The sequence below is a fragment of the Capsicum annuum genome, chromosome 7, assembly GCF_002878395.1.
Source record: "Capsicum annuum cultivar UCD-10X-F1 chromosome 7, UCD10Xv1.1, whole genome shotgun sequence".
Taxonomy (NCBI): Eukaryota; Viridiplantae; Streptophyta; class Magnoliopsida; order Solanales; family Solanaceae; genus Capsicum; species Capsicum annuum.
Genome location: NC_061117.1, coordinates 129,593,288 through 129,613,930, shown reverse-complemented (window position 1 = coordinate 129,613,930; position 20,643 = coordinate 129,593,288). Strand labels below are relative to the sequence as shown.

The following is a 20,643-nucleotide window of genomic DNA, read 5'->3' as shown; positions in this document are numbered from 1 at the left end:
CAGAGACCTCGTCCTAGTAAAAGTATTCAATTATGTCAGTAGAGACTTCATAGATAGTTAATTGATCTGTTAGTTCAGTTGTATTGAGTCAATTGAACAGTTAGTTCAGTTGTATTGAGTTTTTAATTGACTCCATGTCTCAGTTTACAAAATTATGTTATTACTTGATTTTAAAAGTATAATTCTTACTCATGTTATTCAGAGCTTTTGCTTATCTTTCAGTATCAAATATATTTAGTATGCCAGATCAAGGGTATGTTTGGGCAACCAGTGGCGTTAGGTATCTGCCGCGTTCAGAGTGTAATCTCAAAACGTGACAACTTGGTATCAGAGCATTAAGTTCAAGTGTCCTACAATGCCTATGAATTTGTATCTAGTAGAATCTTGCTTATGGGTGTTTTGTACACCACATTTTTAATCAGGAGGCTACATGGCATTTAAGAGATATTTCTCATTCTTTCATATTTTACATTGTGTAATATAGTCGTGCCAAGAAACTTATTCAGATCCATGCAATACTTAAATTCCTACAACTATGCCTTATCTTTGAGGTGATAGGAGCAATAAAGCTCATATTCTTATCATGGTGCTCTCAGATAGAGCCACCATAAAATTTAAGAGACTGCACAATGGCTTGTGTGGATCCCATTAGTGTATTTGAGTCTACCAATTATGTCACTATCCAAAAATAGATCATGATGGCACTTATCGTGGCTCGACCTTGATAAGTAAGTCAATCACCTAAAGTGATAAGAAAAAATCAAAAACAACAATAATATTACCCAAGACGATACTTCTAAAATGAAGTTAGACTCGTACAAGTATAATACTAGCGGAAGTGTGAAAGAAATGCCATAAATCATCCAAAATTTAGTGTCACAATGTAACAGTATCTAGTACAATATCCAAAAATTAAAAATACACATCTGTCTTTGAATCATAAATAATGAAAAGTAAGGATAGATGAGGTCTGAATCAGCCCCAAACTACAGAGAAAATCAGTTAAAAAATCTGAAACCCTGCACAAAATCAATCAACACGTAAGGTGTCGTACTAGGATCTACACCGAAAGGGCACAGTAGGGATGGGTAAGGTCCACTTGTACTTAATAGGTATTATAGGCCGAATAGCAAAGCAGAAAATAAGATAAGTAATATAATACTATAAGCACATCACATGCAAGCAGAAAAGTCCCAAAGGATAGCTCACACCACCTCCACTAATAGTTCTAATATATATTTATGGAAATAAAGAACAACACAGATTTTTGCAAAGGAAATACTAAAACTAAACACAAATCAAGGATACCAAGAAAATCATGAATGATATGTGTGTAAATTCAATCCAATGTGGATGGGATAAATGGTGAAGGTCATTGCATGACTTTCTGTATACACCCATTGATCTCACAACTCCCATGTAGGACCCATGGGAATTTCGCAACCAATATACTATAACTCATATCTCAACTCACCTCTTTAGCTTATGTTCATAGAGAGAGTTTTATAAAAATGTCTCATTTTCTTTCAAAAATAGTGTTCCTCAATGGTACCGGTGTCTCATGCATGTATATGTATCAAATGAGGAAGTAATGCTCACGATCGACTCAATATAAAGATACCTAATCCATCTCACACGTATATAAGTGAGCCTATAAATGAACTCAATATGTCCACAATTCATGATTATCAACTAAAAATACACACTATCGAAATAAATATGTATATAAGATATCATTAATATCATATCAACCCCTAACTCGGGTATATCTAACATAATAAAGCAAACCAATGCTCAAATTAGGCCTATATTAGCAAAATAAGCCCTCACACGGGCATTAAATCTAGAATGAAGGCATTTAGATGCACATATAAGGCTGCAACACACAAAAGTTAGATAACACAAGTCAACAAAAAGCAAAATATAAGTCGCCCCCCCCCCCCCCCGGTAATACAACAATAATAATATCCTCGAAATATAAACCTTATAGTTATTTTCCTTAACTCATAGCATGCTTTACTTATACATTAACTACCCAGCTCAATCTAAAAGAAGTTAAGCCATAACCTATATTGAAATGATGAAATCCCAATCTAAGTGCTTCAACATGGAGCCTTCCCCTTACAAACGGTCGTAGAATCAATTACAAAATTCAAATATAGTGTCTAGGCTTAAAAAAGGCTAATGATATTCATATTTCCCAAATTCTAGATGGGTTCAAAAAACGAGTTCAAAATAAAAGAGGTAAATCAAAATTTTGTTTTAAAAATAACATATTCCTCAAGGTTATAGGAGTCTATAAGAGAAAATCCACACAAAAATAGGTTAAAAATAAGGTCCACATAGAAAACCATTTTTAAGTTTTATGGGTAAAACCCCTTAAATTCTATTTCAAAATTAAGATGAAAAGGTGTTTTTGATTACGTAAATCAATTAAACATAAAGGAATTAAGGTTTTGAGCTTACCCAAGCTCGAATGGTGAATAAAACCTTAAAAATCGCCCAAACTCAAAGCTCAAAGTCCAAAATTGATGAAAATTTGCAAAATAGGACTATTTATACTTAGCAACATTGCGTAGGCATCCCTTTGGCATCTTAAGCGGCATCACCTAGGTAGCCGGACTACCGCTAAGGTGGTAGTAACTTGACACATAACTTGTCACTTACGCAACCCTTTGGCCGCTAAGGGTTATTGTTGAGGAGACACATCTATCGCTCAGGTGATGGTGCTGGTGAAGTAAACCTCTGCAACGGGTCAGTTAGTTCACCGAGTGATATCGCTCAGGCGACCAGTGGACCGCCCTAACGGTTGCACCAATAACCAACAAAGGTGCTAATTTTTTCATGGTTTCGAATCCTCCAAATGGACCCTTGAGATTGATTTGAGACCCGGCATAATAATCATATATGCTACTAGGCTATTTTTTATGTCCCGACTCAATAGAAACATCAAATTTTCGAACAAAGATTATTTTAATAAATTGACCCCTAAAACCCCTTTTTCACTATTTTCTAAATGATGGATTAAAATATAAGATAAAGGTCCCAAACCCAAACCAACCATACTACTAACCTAAATTTGACATTTCAGATTCTACTAGAGAAGTCTAAATCGTTATCTGATACTCAAAACAATAAATATTGACCAAAGTCAATAGTATGACTTTTGAAGACTCTAAAAACCACAAACTCACCCAAATCACCCTCGATTGCATTGGAAACTATGTCAACTATCCCCACGCCTCAAAATCATCACATAGAAATTATAGAAAAGGGTAAATTAATCAAAATACATAAAAGCATATTTCCATAAATTAGGTTATTACAGCATCTAACACTAAGACTCCAGTTCGTCCTCGAATTAAAAGGCAAGGAAATACCTGAATCGGTAAAGAGATAAAGGGCAACTATTATGCATGTCAGACTAGATCTTCCAAGTAGCCTCCTTTACAAGCCGGTACCTCCACTGAACCTTAACTATAGAATATATCTAGAACGCTTTGGTCTAACATTCTTAGCTAAAATAGACAGTGGTTTCTATATAAAGGTCAATCTGTCATCCAACTAGACAGGGTCAAAATGAAGCACGTGAACTCATTGAGATTGTAGTGTCGGAGCACAGATACATAAAAAATTAGATAAACAGCTGAAAAAGTTAGAGGTAGGGTCAACTCATAAGCAACCTCCCCAACTCTTTGAAGAATCTCAAATGGTGCAATGTACCTTGGTCTAAGCTTGCCCTTCTTTTCAAACATCATCACGCCCTTCATGGGCAATACATGAAGGAAGACTCGATTACCAATCCCAAATTTCAAGGCACAAAACGTACAACCCATATAACATTTTTACTTACTCTAGGCTATCTGAAGCCTATCCTGAATCATCCAAACACTCGCGGAGCAAGTTAGTTCCTTGAGGTCTAACCTCTGAAGTCTTAAAATAGCTAATAGGAGATCGACAATGCCTACCATAAAATACCTCAAAAGGTGTCATTTCAATATTAAAATAATAGCTATTATTGTAAGCAAACTCTGCTAAGACCAAATACTACTCCCACTAACCTCCAAATCCATAACACATGTGTGGAGCATATCCTTCAAAATCTAAATAGTTTGCTCTAACTGACCATCGATCTGGGAGTAAAAAGATGTACTAAGGTCAACTTGAATACCCAACTCCTCCTGAAAAGTCCGCACTGAGCCTCTATCTGAAATAATAGACATGGTCTCCCCATGAAGATGAACTATCTCACAAACATAGATATGGGCCAACCTCTCTACACTAAAGAAAATCTTAATATAAACAAAATGGGCTAATTTGGTCAACCAATCCACTTTGACCCAAATATTATTCGAACTACGGGAAGTATGAGGCAATCCACTCATGAAATCCATAATGATCCACTCCCAGTTCAACTCAAGAATGGGTAATATCTGAAGCAAACCACTCAGCCTCTAATGCTCGACCTTCACCTGCTGATAATATATGCAAGAAGCTACAATTTTTGCCATATTCTTATTCATACCACCCCCCAAAAAGTTATTTCAAATCATGATAATTCTTGGTCACACCTAGATGGAGAGTATATCTAAATTAATGTTCCTTCTGCAAAATCAATCTCACCCATCTACCAACTCTATACAGACAAGCAAAATCAATCTCACTCGTCTACCAACTCTCAACATACGAACTCGACCTCCAATCCTCAAAATACTATCAGAATCAAGATATGTCACCATAGCCTCGCCACTCAAACTATATCGAGAATCACCCTCAAGCTATCATTATCAAACTGGTGAGCTCAAATTTGCTTTATCAAGGAAGATCTAGCATCAAAAAAGACTAAAATACGTCCAAGTGTCGAAATATCAAGTCTAACAATCTAGTTAGTTAATGACTGAACCTCTAAAGTTAAAGGCCATTTATGGATCAAGAGATAAGCTAAACTCCCCATACTAGTAAACTTTTAACTCAAGGCATCCGCAACCATATTAGACTTGCGGGATGATATATAATAGTGAGGTCATAATCCTTAAGCAACTCAAGCCAACACCGCTACCTCATATTAAGATTTCACTAGCTGAAAAAGTACAAAAGTTTATGATGGTCTGACAAAAACTCACAAGAACCCCATACAAGTAATGATGCCAAAACTTCAACATTAACACTATGATTGCCAACTCCAAATCATGGCTAGGGTAATTTCTCTCATATAGCTTTAACTGACGAGAGGCATAAATAATTACCTTATCTTCCTACATCAACACCGCACCCAAACCAACACCAAAAGTATCACAAAATCTAGTAAAAACGTACCCTCCTTGGGCAAAGTAAAAATAGAAGTTGAAGTCAACAACTATTTGAGCTTTTGGAAGCTCTTTTTACACGCATCCAACTACTGAAAAATTTCTAAGTCAACTTCGTCAAAGGAGCCACAATAGATGAGAAACCCCCTATAAAGTGCCAAAAATAACCTACTAAACTGATGAAACTTCAAATCTCGATAGGAGAAGTAGGTATAAACCAAGCATGAATCACTGTTATCTTTCCCGGATCAACCATAATATCATTCTTGATCACCACATGACCCAAGCAAGAGACAGAATCCAACTAAAACTCACACCAAAAAAACTTAGCACACAACTTCTCATCATGCAACCTATGAATCAATCTTCAAATACTTCACATGATTGATCTCGTTGTTGGAATAAAACAAGATGTCATTTATCAATATAATCACAAAGGAGTCAAGATAAGGTCAAAACACCTAGTTCATCAACTCCATGAATGTTGCTGGGGCATTGGACAATCCAAAAGACCTGACCAAGAACTCATATTGATCATATTGAGTATGAAAAGTCATCTTTAAAAAATCCGAAGCTCTAATCTTTAACTGTTGATACCCAAATCTCACATCAATCTTGAAAAATAATGAAGCACCCTAAAGTTGGTCAAATAATTCATCAATACAAGAAAAAGGATACTTTTTCATAACTATCATTTTGTTCAACTACCTATAATCCATACACATACATCGTAACCCAAATTTTTACCTTTGAAAAAAGTCAGAGTTTTGAGCTTATGTCCAGGGTATGACTTAGGTGACGAGTCGTAAAGACTCCTCATGAGTCATATGGCTCCAATCATTGTCTGACCAGTAAGTTGTCCATGTTTTCTTCTGAGGTCACAACTTAGACCTCACGAGTCATAAGGTGAGGTCACGAGTCATAGAGTGGGACTCCTGACCAAACCAATGAGATGACCTAAGGTTGTTGTCTTGGAATGACTCCACGAGTCATACGGTTTGGTCATGAATCGTAGGGTGTGACTCGTTACCATACCAGCAAGGATACCCTGAGTCACTGCCCAGACTATAAGTCCAGGCAATAATGACTCATACCCAGTCATCACAAGTCGTGACATGACCCATAACAAATGGTGGTAGTTTTTCCTGTGATTTATGTAATGTCACTTTAGTCATTTCTCTTTTTTTCCAATTGTATCCCACGACCTAAAATGCCCTAAAGGACCTATAACTCCCCATTTCTCTATCTTAAAATAATCTAAAACTCTCTCAAATTTCCATGTCAAAAACAAGCTACGATTTCTAAGAATTTGGCTTCTAGAGCTCTAATTGGTGATTTCCCTCCATAATACTCAATATTTTCAGGCATGTATCTCTTTTCCTAAACTTGTTTTGTTAAAAGCATGTGTTTAGAATTGTTATTCATGTGATTAATTGATGATTTTAGAGATTGGGTTGAGGGACTTTGAATGTTATTGACTGAATTGCTTTTCCCATGACTTTTGTGAACCTTTCATATTTTGAATTAATAGCTTTTGAACTCATTTAGACGCATAGGCATGGTAAATGGGAATGGGGGTCATGGATTCCCCTAAATAAATGGATTTGGAATGAAAAATGGTAATAACCTCAACCCACCTTATAAAATTGCCTTTGAAACATGAGTATAAGTAAATTGTAATCCCTTTTGAAACTACCACACTACATAAAAGGCTAATCGAACATATATAATTTTAAATCAAACCTTGGGGGTTGTGGATTCCCCAATGTTAATAAATAAAATTTAATAGTTAATTAAATTGAACCTTCGGGGTCGTAGATTCCCTCATGTGGCTGAATGATTGGGGCCTGTGGGGTCGTGGACTCCTTCAAGAGATGATAATTGGAATGGCAGTTGATAATAGCTTGCAGGCATAGTTGATATAATGATACCAACGGGTTATGACTTAATGTATGATTATTGGTTCAATGAATACGAATGTGTAAATGTTTTAATTAGGCTTAAAGAAGGGTTGTGTAGTTGAGCCATGAAAGTGGAGGTCCCGAAGGGCTGATACTAGGAACCGACGTTTGTCGGGGTGAGTGTTGGTCTTGATGACCGTGTTATGTCATACTTTATATATTTGTATCTTGGGTTGGCAAAGGGTCGTGAATTCGTCGGCTTTCTTTGATACCTCAGTTCGTGCAGTTAACACACATTGGGACCCTTTCAACAGGGTGAGAGCTGCACCTATCTAACCTGTGGGTATAGATGATGATTTGAACTACGCAGTCTAGGTTAATGTTTTAACTCTTATGCTAAGCCTTGTTCCCTATCCCAGCATTTTGTGTATATATATAGAGAGAGAGAAAGATATGTATATGAATGTATGCATATAATTTAGAATGATTCTTAACTGATTATGTGGGATAGGGCTGCCAGTTGCATCACGGAGACTGCTAGAGAAGTGTTGGGTGTTGTGAGGGATCGAGCAGGATGGCATAAGGGGGATTGGCAGTGGAATTAAGAAGTTAAGAAGAAAGTGGAGATTAAGAAGGGGGCGTATGTTAAGTTAATTGAGAAAAAAGATACAGAGGAGAAACGGGTGAATAGGGAGATCTACAAAGTAGCAAAAAATGAGGCTAAGCTAGCATTTATGGCTGCTAAGACAGCAGTATTTAAGAGCTTGTAAGCAAGGTTAGAGGAGAAAGTCAGGGAAAAGAGGTTGTATAGGCATGCTAAGTCTAAGGAGCAGAAGGGTCGGGACCTCGACTAAGTGAAGTGCATTAGGGGGGAAGATGGTAGAGTTTTGGTGGAGGACATCCATATTAAGAAGAGATGGCAGGAGTATTTTCATTGGCTTTTGAATAAGGGGGAGGGGGACAGAGGCATTGATTTAGAAGAGCTGGAGCACTCGGAAGAAAAACGTGATTTCAGTTATTATAGACATTTTAAGGTTGAGGAGGTTAGAGAGGCTATTCGTAGGATACGGAAGGGAAGAGCGATGGGGCTTGAAAAGATTCTGATGGATTTTTGGAAGTGTATAGGTGGGGCAGGTTTAAGGTAGTTGACTGATTTATTTAACGACATTTTCAAGATGGATAGAATATCGAAGGCTTGGAGGTGGAGTACGTTGATTCCGTTACATAAAAACAAGGGTGAAATTTAGAGCTCATGTATAGCCGGGTTTGTAATCCTAGGACTGTGTCCATAGGTAGGAGCCCCTACTCAAAAGGGTTTGCGTGTGGCGGGTGTCTCTAGTCTGTGAGTGTATGTTACTATTAGGTGGGGGTCATATTGCTGATGTCTTATTTCTTATCTCTTATTTTATATTGCGTTTATTTATCTTATCTCGTATTGCTCTGATTTCTATTTTATTATGTCTTATCCTTTTTTATGTTATGCCATTCATCATTCTTCATGTTTCATTACGCTTTTGTTTACTATTCTCTATCTTGACCCGAGGGTCTATCAGAAACAGCCTCTCTATTTCTTTGGAGATAGTGGTATGGACTGCGTACATATTACCCTCCCCAGACCCCACTTTATGGGAATACACTGGGTTTGTTGTTGTTGTTGTTGTAATCATAGCATTATTTTATCCCTTCCCTGAGTTACATGCTAGTGCTCACCCTGCTAACCATCCTCGGATGTTGTATCCCTACGCGATGCAAGGTCCGAAGAACTTTTGTTTGCTTGCATAGTGGTAGGTGATTTCTGGATTCTCTATGAGTCGGCTTGAAGTGGCGAGTTTCCATTCTCCAGAAGGCCATCATTTTATGGTCTTGTCTTTACTTACGTCCTAGACTATTTTTGTGGGTTTTTGGCTATGGTCGGGGGCATATCCCGACTTTGGTTGATATTTGATTTCTTAGAGGCCTTTGTGGATAGGATATGGGTGGATTTGATATTGGGGATTCTTATATCCTATTCAGTTGATTTATCTATCTTGTTATATGTTCGAAACTCAGCTATATCTTATTATATGTTCGGAACTCAGCTTTATATTTTTATATGTTTGGAATTCATCCACTGCTAGTTGTATTGTGTTCTGGTTGGCTTGGTTAATGGGGTGGTCTCCGGTACTTGGCAGATTTGAGATATCCATCACAACTAGGCCCTGGATCGAGTCGTGACATACACATAGAACCATCCTTTTTCTTCATGAATAAGACAAGAGCATCCCAACGAGATACATTAGGTCTAACAAATCCCTTACTTAACAAATCTTGCAACTGTTTCAACTCTTTCAGCTCAGTTGGGGCCATCCTATATGGAGGGATTGAAATGGGCTTGGGGCCCGACATGACATCAATAGAAACCTTAACACCACGATACAAAGGTATACTAGGAAAATCTATAGGAAACACATCTATGAACTCGTGGACAACCCTAATAGAATCCATAAAAGGCGGTGAGGCAACACTAGTATCACGGATATGGGCCAAATAAGATAAACACCTCCTCTCTATCATACAATGTGCATGCAAACAAAGATATAACACCCATCAAACCTAAATTAAGTGTACCCTTCAAAGTTAACCTTGATACACCTGGTGTAGCTAAGGTCACGATCTTGGCAAAATAGTTCAAAATAGCATGATAAGGAACTAACCAATCAATACCCATGATAAGATCAAAATCAACCATATATAGGATAATCAAGACTACCCAAGTCTTATGGGAACGTAATGGTAACCACACAAGATCGATACAATCAATCCACTGCTAAAGAATCTCCTAAAAGGACAGAAACATAAAGAGGCATAGCGAGGGGTTCGCATATAACATCAAATTCATAAGAAAGATGTGTAGACACATAGTAGAATATGTATCTATGGTCAAATAATAAGAGAGCCGATCTATAGCAAACTGGAATTATACCTGTAATAACTACATATGAAGCCTCTGCCTCACATCTCCCAAGGATAGTATAACACTGACCAAGCCTGCTCTTGGACTTAGTATCCCTAAGTCCACCTTCATGAGCACCCCTACCTCTACCTATAACACCATGGTCACCACCCCTGCCACTCTATGAACTACCTCTCACTGCATAATTTAAGATAGGGCAAAACTGAAGCTGTAAACCCTGCTAAGTGGATCCATAAACATGTCGAGGGAAACTCTAGGCCACATGGCCAAACTCATCAGCTATTAAACATCCTCTATGACCTGACTCAATTAATAAAGGTGAGGATGAACAAGAATGACCACCATAGCGTGAAGAACCAATCTTTGGGCCTCCACCTACATGACTTGATTGGCTACCAGAATCCACAAAACTTGAAAGTCTACCACCTGATCCCTGCAGCATAGCTTGAACTAGCCTACCATGATAACGATGGGAAACTCTTCGAGAGAAATCTCTACTGAAAGATGTATCCATTAAACTCACCATTACAATGCATCTTTTTAGTGCCTTTCTGAGTAGCCTGGATAATAGACTCGGTCATCTTGGCATGTCCAATCATATTCAAGAAATAAGCCTCTGAAATTACCATTTGAGTTGTATTCAACTGATAAGTACAATCTAACCCCTCCACAAACTTCCAAACACTCTCAGACTTGGTGGAGATGCTAGCAACTGAATATCTGGATAAAGTGTGGAAACGAGTCGCATACTCAGCAATATACATGGAGCCCTGCTCCAAATGATCAAACAAATCAAGCATCTGATCTGTCAAACTATATGGCAAAAATCTCTCTAAAAAGACCTTAGAAAATTGAGTCCTAGTCATAGCAGGCAAACCCAAAGGTCTACAAGTAGTAGCAAATGAATCTACCAATCCCTAGCCACATCCGTCAACTGATAGGTAGTTTAAGAAACTCAATGAGATTTAAGGGATCCAAAATTATGTACTTGTTCTTGTAATCAATCAAAAACTCGTAGGCATCCTCACCAATAGCCCCACAAAACTTAGGCAGTCCCAAGTGAATAAACCTCTCAAATCTCTTCTGATTATCAGAAGACATAACCGTACCCAAAGCATTTGGAGAAATTATAAGTATGACAAATAATAAATCCACATGTAGGGGTACCATAAGTGATGGCTATACCCCTTAAGTAGGAATACCATAAGAAAATTTTTGCATTAACGGTAGAACATAACCCATAGTTTGGGGAATACTAGGTACATTCAAGAGAAAACCCTCCAAATGACTCAAGAGATTAACCAAAAGACCCTGAAACACTGGGTAATCAACTAAAGCCTATGGGATTTGAGCTGGCCCCCATCCCCTGATACACAACCTTGGGCTTAGGAGAGGATTTCCCAGTATATCATTTGACTGAGGCAGCTCCTTATTCTTGACCCCTACCTCTAGGCCATCCACAAACCCTGTGTCTTTCCCTAGTCTAGGCTCTATCCTCAGGAGTTGGCTCGGTATTCCTAGCCTCTCGATGCATAGAAAATAGTGAAACACAGCTTAAAACATTGGGTAAGAATAACCTACGTAACTAGGAATCAAAATAAAGAAGTTTTTCTAAAGACATCTTATAGCCTCTCAAAGATAGATATGGATGTCTACATACTAATCCGCAAGACTATACTAGACACCCTACTCTTATATTTATAAGATCAGTGACCTGGCAACTCTAATACCAATTTGTCATGACCCAAAAATAGGTTAGAATAGCACTTATCGCGGCTCAGTCGCGATAAGTAAGCTAATCAGCCAAGCTATTAAGAAAAAACGAAAATAATAACGACATAACCCAAGCGACTTCTTGAATGAAGTCAAACCCAAATAAGTATAATACTAGAAGAAATCTGAAAGAAATATCATAAATCACACAAAACATAGTGTCACAATGTAAAAACATCTAGTACATATCCAAAAATTGAAAATATATATTTGTTTCAAAATCATAAATAAAGACAAGTAAGGATAGATGAGTTTCAAATCATCCCCGGAAGCAAATCGGTATCTTAAAAAATTTAGAATTCCTCACAAAATCAACCACCATGTGAGGTACTCATACTAGAATCTACAGCGAAAAGGCATAGTAAGGGTAAGTACGGTCCACTTGTACTCAATAGGTACTATAGGCTGACTAAGCAAAGTAGAAAATAAGATAAGTAAAATAATACTGTGAGCAAGTCACCTGTAAGCAGAAAGGTCCTAAATGGTAGCTCACACCATCTCCATAACAGTTCATATATCTATATAAGTATGAAGAGCCTTAAAAATATTGTTTGAACTTTTTGCCCTTTATTAAAAGACTTCTCTTTAGACAAAATCTTCTATTCATAATTTTTCATAAATTATAATTATATATAAATACTAATAATAAATATTTTTAAAATTAAAATCTTACGCTCTTTTAGGCAAACTAAATTGTAGTAGGAGTCCCGTCAAAATTACGTATTTTTTGGCAAATAAAAACTATCATAATTTTAGAAAATAAGAAAATTGCCTTTTTTGGTCCGATAAAAATTCTAACAAAAATGCCTAATTTTTTGGCCAAATAAAAAACATGTTACGTACTATTACTTCCTATTTCTTAGGCAAAATAATAAAACCTATTTAGTACGAATTTTCTAGAATTAAGAAATAGATATTTATTTTTGATTCCCCATTATTTTGGAAAAATTTGAATGTACTTAAAAGACACTTTAGGTTTATATATGCAATTTGATTTCATTCCAAAAATATAAAGCAAACTATAAATAGAACGATAACTCTTTACAAAAATTTCAACCCTCTTAATCACGTTGAATTTTTTTTCGTTTCTTTAATAAAGTTGATATATTTTTCTTGCACTTCTTTGTTTTTATTCTTTTCTAATTTTAACTAATGTATGTTTTTGCTTGTTTGTCTTTGAAAATTAATAGTACTTTCTCGGTTTCTCTCATTTTTCAATCTTATTTAATGTGTATTTTTATTTTTTCATGTCATTATATTTTTCGTCTACCAATGATCTTTTAGGTATGTTTTCTAACTCTATCCTTTCTTTGCCTTTGTTTAATTATTACTTGCACTGTTTACACATCTCAAATCTGGCTATTAATTCTTTTCAATAAATTGGACAAGTCATTTTATGCATAAAACTTATTACATCAATTAATATTAAAAAAAAACTCAAGGATTAATAATATGTTTGTATGTTATTTTTATAAAAGAAATTATTATTTAATATATATATATATATTAAAAGTGTAAAAACCTTTAAAAGGTGATTTGAATATTTTGCCCTTCATTAAAACACTCATCAATAGACAAAATCATCTTTTCACTATTTTTTTTTAATATTTAATAATTTAAAATTTAAAATATGTGGAAAATTAATATTGGTAGATTTTCTCTTTCCTTGTGTATAGAAAAAAGAAGTCCTAAAATATATGATTAGAATAAAAAAGAAAAACTAAATCTTTATTGAAGTCAATTGGTTAAAACGGTGGTAGTTAGTTAACACTACAAATTTTGTAACTTTTAATAGTAAAGTAATAATTTCTTTTCAAAAATTGTCATAGCTTTTGATTAACTACAGTTAATATTGGTAAATTAATGTTTCTTCTAAGAAATAAAAGTTGATAAAAAATTATAATATTTAGCACTTCTACTTTAAATAGAATTTTACCCTAAACAAGTTCCAGCTGAAGCAAGGGAGATTATTAATCTAGACAAGGTGGGTACTCCTAACATTAGAAGGATTACCAAGGAACGGGAATAACATAAATCAACCAAAATAAACAAGGGCAGCAACGGCATAACAACAACATTTGTGTACATAAAGCAGAATCAAACAAATGGATTCAGCATTTTGTGTTCATTGGACAAAGCAGAACATCCAAGTTCAAATATCAGTAGGTTTTGAAGAAACCAAGAATACGCAGTAACTCTTTGAACGAAGCTATGTAATGCATAAATATTCAAGTGGATATGAAGTCATAACTGTATGTACCAATTGTTGGGAGTGATTTCCACAGAATATGCCACCAACATCCAGTGAGATTTGGGATGTTTCGGGCTGGATATTTGAACAACAGGAACATCAGATCTATCTTGAATATTCTGACTTGAAAATTCATTTTATAAAGTGCTTTAAGATGAGGAATGGATTTCTTAACTTATTAATTCATTCTTTGCAGCTCAGATGGTGGTATCAGCTTAGATAGAAGCTCAACCCATCGAGCTACAAGATAGAAGAAAATAAGGGAAGGGGTTGGAGTACTTAGCTTAGGCAAAAGGCAGATGAAGTCCATACTGAAAACAAGATCAACAATGCAAATTCCATGGAAAAATTGCAGAAATCGTGAAAAAGATGAAGAGGCGGATCACTGTTATGAAACAATAAGTCTCACTCACAGCTCCTATATCTTGAAATTACTAGTGAGAATACCTACGGAAGGTCGTTTAGTAGTTGAATCCGATGACAATGGTGGTCGTCCGAAGTACCGGCGAAAGTTTTAGGTGGAGCAGCTAGCGTTCAGCTCAACTCTTCACTTTCCTATTTGTTGTCTTTTCATTTTCAATTTTGGATATTTTCTTTTTGTTTTTTGTTTAGAATTAGAGATTGGGTCAGTTTTTTTCCTATTGGATCGGGTTATTGGGCCTGGTTTATTTGTAAATATTGTTGGCTAGTTAATAAAAGGCCCAAATGCATCTTTTGGTAAAAAAATATGATTAGAAAAAAGAAAAGTATAACACCCTCAAATTTTGAGCAATTTAATTTGGTCTTTCCGTGCTTGAAATATTAATTTTTAACCCAAATTATGTTCGAGGGTGTTAAACGGGTATCCCAGATGAGTTTTGGAATTTTTAGACGGGGTTCGGGGTAATTTCGGACCTCGGAGGCAGCAAGCCTCCGCGATAGCGGCATACCACGAAGCCTATCATGGAGACTAGCCTCTGTGATGTGGAGGATGTGCTCCATGAGAGGGTCTGCAACATGAAGGATGGGCCTCCACGATGAGGTCTGTGCCATGGACCCTTGATTCTCAGCGACTCTTTTGTTGATTATTAAAAGAGATGAGGGGAAAAAGGGTATTTCCACTTAAGCACGACCCTTAAGCATTATAAAACCCCTTTTACTTCAGTTTTAAAAGAAAATATATCCCCAAATTCATTCTTAACTCAAAAACCCCAAGAAGGCCAAGGATTTCACCGTATGTTCAACTTTTGGGTTCCAAGCTTCGAATCTCTTTTCAATTCTCTTGTATTTAAGGCATGTACCTCTTTCCCTTGAGTTTATAATTTCATTAATGGCATAATTTGAAATAAAATTCATAGTTTTGATGTGGGTTTTGATTTAGTTGAGGGCAATGGACATGATTGGTCTTTAACGTGACTTTCCATGGTTTATTATGAAATAATCATGCTTATTTAACATTTGTGAACATGGTGGAGTGAATGGGAATGGTAAATTGAATTTTGGGGTACCATGAATTCCTCAATTACTTGGTTTTGGTCTTGGAAAATTAAATGTCCTCAAACTGTTTGTGGAATTGCTATTGAATATGATTTTGTCACATAGTTTGACTATTCTTGGAATCTTTGCATCGCATAAATAGTTAAAGGAACGTTAATTGGTTTTGGTTGGTCTCGTGTGGTTTTGGAAAAGCCTTGGTGTCCATGGTTTGATTATAAATGGTTTTGGTTTAATTGAAAATGGTGAAGTCTAATTTGGTTTAATGGTTTATATGGCATAAGGTAATAGACTTGCAAGCTCTAATTTTGGTATGACGATACCAACGGTTAATGCCTAATTAAAAGACTCCTTGGTAAATGGTTGAAAATGTGTAAATAATTTTAGTATGGGCTTAAAGGGGGTTATGTAGCAAAGCCATGGAAGGTAGAGGTCCCAGGGAGACTGTTTGTAATACCCCAAAAAATTTTTGTTGAAATTTTGTGCATGAAGAGTTCTAGGATACATTCCTGCATAAGTTTTTCCCTTTGGAGATGAGGGAGGCGAAGGTGGAAAAGTTTATGAACCTGCGATAGGGCTCTATGACTGTTAGGGAGTACTGTCTAAAGTTCAATCAGTTGGGCAAGTGTGCTCCTGACTTAGTGGCTGATAATCTGGCTAGTATGAGTAAGTTTGTGATTGGAGTGTCTAGTTATGTAGTTAAAGAGTGTAGGTCTGCTATGCTGAATAGTGAGATGAATCTTTCTAGGCTGATGACTCATGCCCAACAAATTGAGGCAGACAAGATTAAGGAGAGAGATAAAATAAGAAAGAATAAGAGAGCTAGGTCCGAGCAGCACAGATAGGGTCAGACTAGATCGCAGGGAGGGAGCCGACCTCAGTATTAGGACCGTTCATCTATGCCAGCACCGTTATCTGCTAGTGTTCCTGTGCCTAGAGGTAGGCAGGAGCAAGGTAGCAGGTCATATACATCCAGGTCCTAGTACAGTGCTGGCAGTAAGCAAAATCATCCTCTGTGTCATAAGTGCAGTAGGGCTCATTCAGGTGAGTGTTGGGGTGAGAAGAGAGGTTGTTTCACGTGTGGTGACATGGGTCACAGAGTTAGAGATTGTCCACAGAATGGACAAGGGCGTCGTGACTATCTCCCTCAGACCCAGACTCAGATTGTTAGTGCTCCAGTTCCAGCGACTCGCCCAGCCCCAGCTTAGGGCACCTCTTCTAGCAATGCTGACAGGCAGTGCTAGAATAGATTCTATGCTTTACCGTCCCACTAGGAACAGGAAGACTCTCCCGATGTTGTTACTAGTATGCTTCGTATGTTTTAGTTTGATGTGTATACTTTGTTGGATCCTGGATCCAGTTTCTCATATGTTACACCTTTGATTGCTGAAAATTTTGAAATGAGTCCTAAGATTATTCCTGAGCCTATCCTAATTTCTACCCCAGTGGGTGATTCTATTGTTTCCCAGAAAGTATATAAAAAGTATCCTGTTACCGTTGTTAATAGAGTCTTGTTGGCTGATCTGATTGATTTAGACATGGTAGATTTTGATGTGATTCTGGGTATGGACTGGCTGTATTCTTCTTATGCCTCTATTGATTGTCAGACCCGAATGGTCAAGTTTCAGTTTCCGGGTGCATCCATGTTTGAGTGGTCTGGGAATTCTGTGTCACCCAAGAGTCATTTTATCTCTTACCTCAAAGCTAGAAAGCTTATTTCCAAGGGGTGTATTTACCATTTGGTTAGAGTCAAAGATACTAAGTTTGAGACTCCAACTCTCCAGTCTGTTAACGTCGTCAATGAGTTTTCTAATGTCTTTCCGAATGATCTCCCAGGGATACCTCCTGATAAAGAGATAGAGTTTGGGATTGATCTTCTTCCTGATAATCAGCCCATTTCTATTCTTCTTTATCGTATGGCCCCTGTAGAACTTAAGAAATTGAAAGAGCAACTCAAAGATCTACTAGATAAGGGTTTCATAAAGCCCAGTACTTCTCCTTGGGGTGCTCCTGTGTTGTTTGTGAGAAAGAAAGATGGCTCTTTACGTATGTGCATTGATTACCGCCAACTGAATAAAGTCACCGTAAAAAATAAGTACCCCCTTCCGAGAATAAATGATTTGTTCGACCAATTACAAGGTACAAGTTATTTCTCAAAGATAGACCTTCGTTCCGGCTATCATCAACTCAAAGTTAGGGAGTGTGACATCCAAAAAACTGCTTTTCGAACTCGTTATGGCTATTTTGAGTTTCTTGTTATGTCTTTCGGGTTAACTAATCCCCCAGCAACTTTCATGGACCTCATGAATCGAGTGTTCAGACCATATCTAGATATGTTTGTCATATTGTTCATTGATGATATACTAGTGTACTCCCGTAGTGAGGATGAATATTTTGATCATCTTCGAACTGTCTTGCAAACCCTTAGAGATCACAAGTTGTTTGCAAAGTTCAGTAAGTGTGAGTTTTGGCTAAGGTCAGTTGCTTTTCTGGGTTATATCATTTCTTCCGAGGGTATTAGAGTTGATCCCCAAAAGACCGAAGCTGATGAAAATTAGCCTAGACCTATTTCTCCAACTAATATCTAAAGTTTCTTGGGTTTAGCTGGATATTACCGTTATTTTGTTGAGGGTTTCTCCTCTATAGCGTCTCTTATGACTCGATTGACCCAAAAGAAAGTGAAGTTCTTGTGGTCCAAATCTTATGAGAAGAATTTTCAGGAGTTAAAGACTCGACTCACTTCAACCCCTGTTTTGACTTTGCCTGATGGTGTTGATGGTTTTGTGGTGTACTATAATGCTTTGAGAGTTGGGTTGGGTTGCGTATTGATGCAGAAGAGTAAGGTGATAGCTTATGCTTCTAGAAAGTTGAAACCCCATGAGAAAAATTACTCCACCCATGACCTTGAGTTGGCTGCTATTGTGTTTGCTTTGAAAATCTGGAGACACTATTTGTATGGTGTCCATGTTGATGTTTTCACTGATCATAAGAGTCTGCAGTATGAGTTTACCCAGAGAGAATTGAATCTTAGGCAGAAACGATGGTTAGAATTATTAAAGGACTATGATATGAGTGTGTTGTACCATCTGGGAAAGGCCAATGTTGTGGCGGATGCCTTACGTAGAGTGTCTATGGGTAGTGTTTCGTATGTGGTAGAAGGTAAGAAAGAGTTGGCTCGTGATATACATTGTTTAGCTAGATTGGGGGTTAGGTTGTTTGACTCTGCTGAAGGTAGTATAGGGGTTCAAAGTAGTTCCAAATCCTCCTTAGTTTCGGAAGTGAAGGAAAAGCAATACTTAGATGCTAGCTTGGTCAGACTGAAGGAGTCAGTCAAGGACCAAAAAGTAGAGGTTTTCTTCCAAGGGGGAGATGGTGTATTGAGATTGTAGGGTAGATTATGTGTCCCGAATATTGATGATTTGAGACAAAGGATTATGGCTGAAGCGCATGGGGCACGATATTCTATTCATCCTGGTGCCACCAAGATGTACCGAGACTTGTCGGAAATCTATTGATGGAGTGGCATGAAGAAAGATATAGCAGCGTTTGTAGCTAAGTGTGCAACATGCCAGCAGGTTAAGGTTGAACACCAAAGACCAGGTGGTATGATGCAAGAGTTTAGTATTCCCACCTGAAAGTGGGAAGAGATAAATATGGACTTCGTTATTGGTTTACCTCCTTCCCGATGCCATCATGATTCCATTTGGATTGTGGTTGATAGGTTGACTAAGTATGCTCATTTCTTGCCTGTTCATACTTCATATATTGCTGAGGATTACGCTAGATTGTATATCCGAGAGCTAGTCAGACTACCTGGAGTTTCCTTATCTATCATTTCAGATAGGGGTACTCAGTTCGCTTCACAATTTTAGAAAGCTTTTCAGAAGGGTCTTAGTACCCAAGTGCTTTTGAGTTCTGCTTTTCATCCGCAGATCAATGGTTAGGCTGAGAGGACCATCCAGACCTTAGAAGATATGTTGAGATCTTGTGCACTTGACTTTAAGGGAAGTTGGGATGATCACTTACCATTTATAGAGTTTGCTTACAATAACAGTTTCCACTCTAGTATTGGCATGGCTCCGTTTAAAGTCTTATATGAGAGGAAGTGTAGATCACCCATAGGTTGGTTCGAGGTGGGTGAAGTGACTGTGAGTGGTCCTGATTCGGTATTTGAGGCTATGGAAAAAGTTAAGTTGATTAGGGAAAGTTTGAAAACTACACAGAGTCGTCAGAAGTCATATGCGGATGTTAGAAGGAGAGACCTTAAGTTTGAAGTTGGTGACCTAGTGTATCTGAAAATTTCACCCATGAGGGGGATAAAGAGATTCAGAAAGAAGAGAAAGCTTAGTCCCCGTTATGTTGGTCCTTACAAAATTCTTAGCCGTGCTGGTAAGGTAGCTTATGAGGTCGAGTTGCCTTTCGAGTTGTCCTATGTTCATCCAATATTCCATGTCTCCATGCTTAGAAAACATATTAGCGATGTTGTGGTAGTGGATTCCTCTGTGAGTGCTAACATTCAAGAAAATCCTTCTTTTGATAAGATTCCTGTTGAGATTCTTGATTTCAGTTTCCGAAGACTAAGGAACAAAGAAGTTCCCTTGGTCAAGGTGTTGTGGCGAAACCAATCTGTTGAAGGTGCAACTTGGGAAGCTGAGGCGGATATGCGATCCAAGTACCAGCACCTATTTTCCGCAAACTACGATCAAGACAAAGGTACCATTCTTTCTTAAATCATGCACTTTTGATAAAAGTTGCAGCAGTTCAACTGTCATTTATTATGTATTCAGCTGTAGTTTCTTGAATTTATGCATTCTATGTTGCATTCGGAGTGAGAAACGATGTGGTGATGAGTCTAACGAATGGTTTCAGCTGTATGCTCTATTCCCAATCTAATCTTGGCATGTCTAGCGTCATTCGAGGACGAATGTTTCCAGGGGGGTGATGTAATACCCCAAGAAATTTTTCGTTGAAATTTTGTGCGTAAAC

The 20,643-nt window shown here is 37.3% G+C and overlaps 1 long non-coding RNA gene across 1 annotated transcript; it reads right to left on the bottom strand.

Moving 5' to 3' along the window:
* Window positions 1-838: 838 nt before the first annotated feature.
* Window positions 839-14,966, bottom strand: LOC124885623. Its single transcript, XR_007042932.1, has 2 exons — window positions 14,636-14,966; window positions 839-1,019 (listed from the first exon to the last, which is right to left on the bottom strand). It is a non-coding gene; the product is annotated as an uncharacterized LOC124885623 (long non-coding RNA).
* Window positions 14,967-20,643: the final 5,677 nt, after the last annotated feature.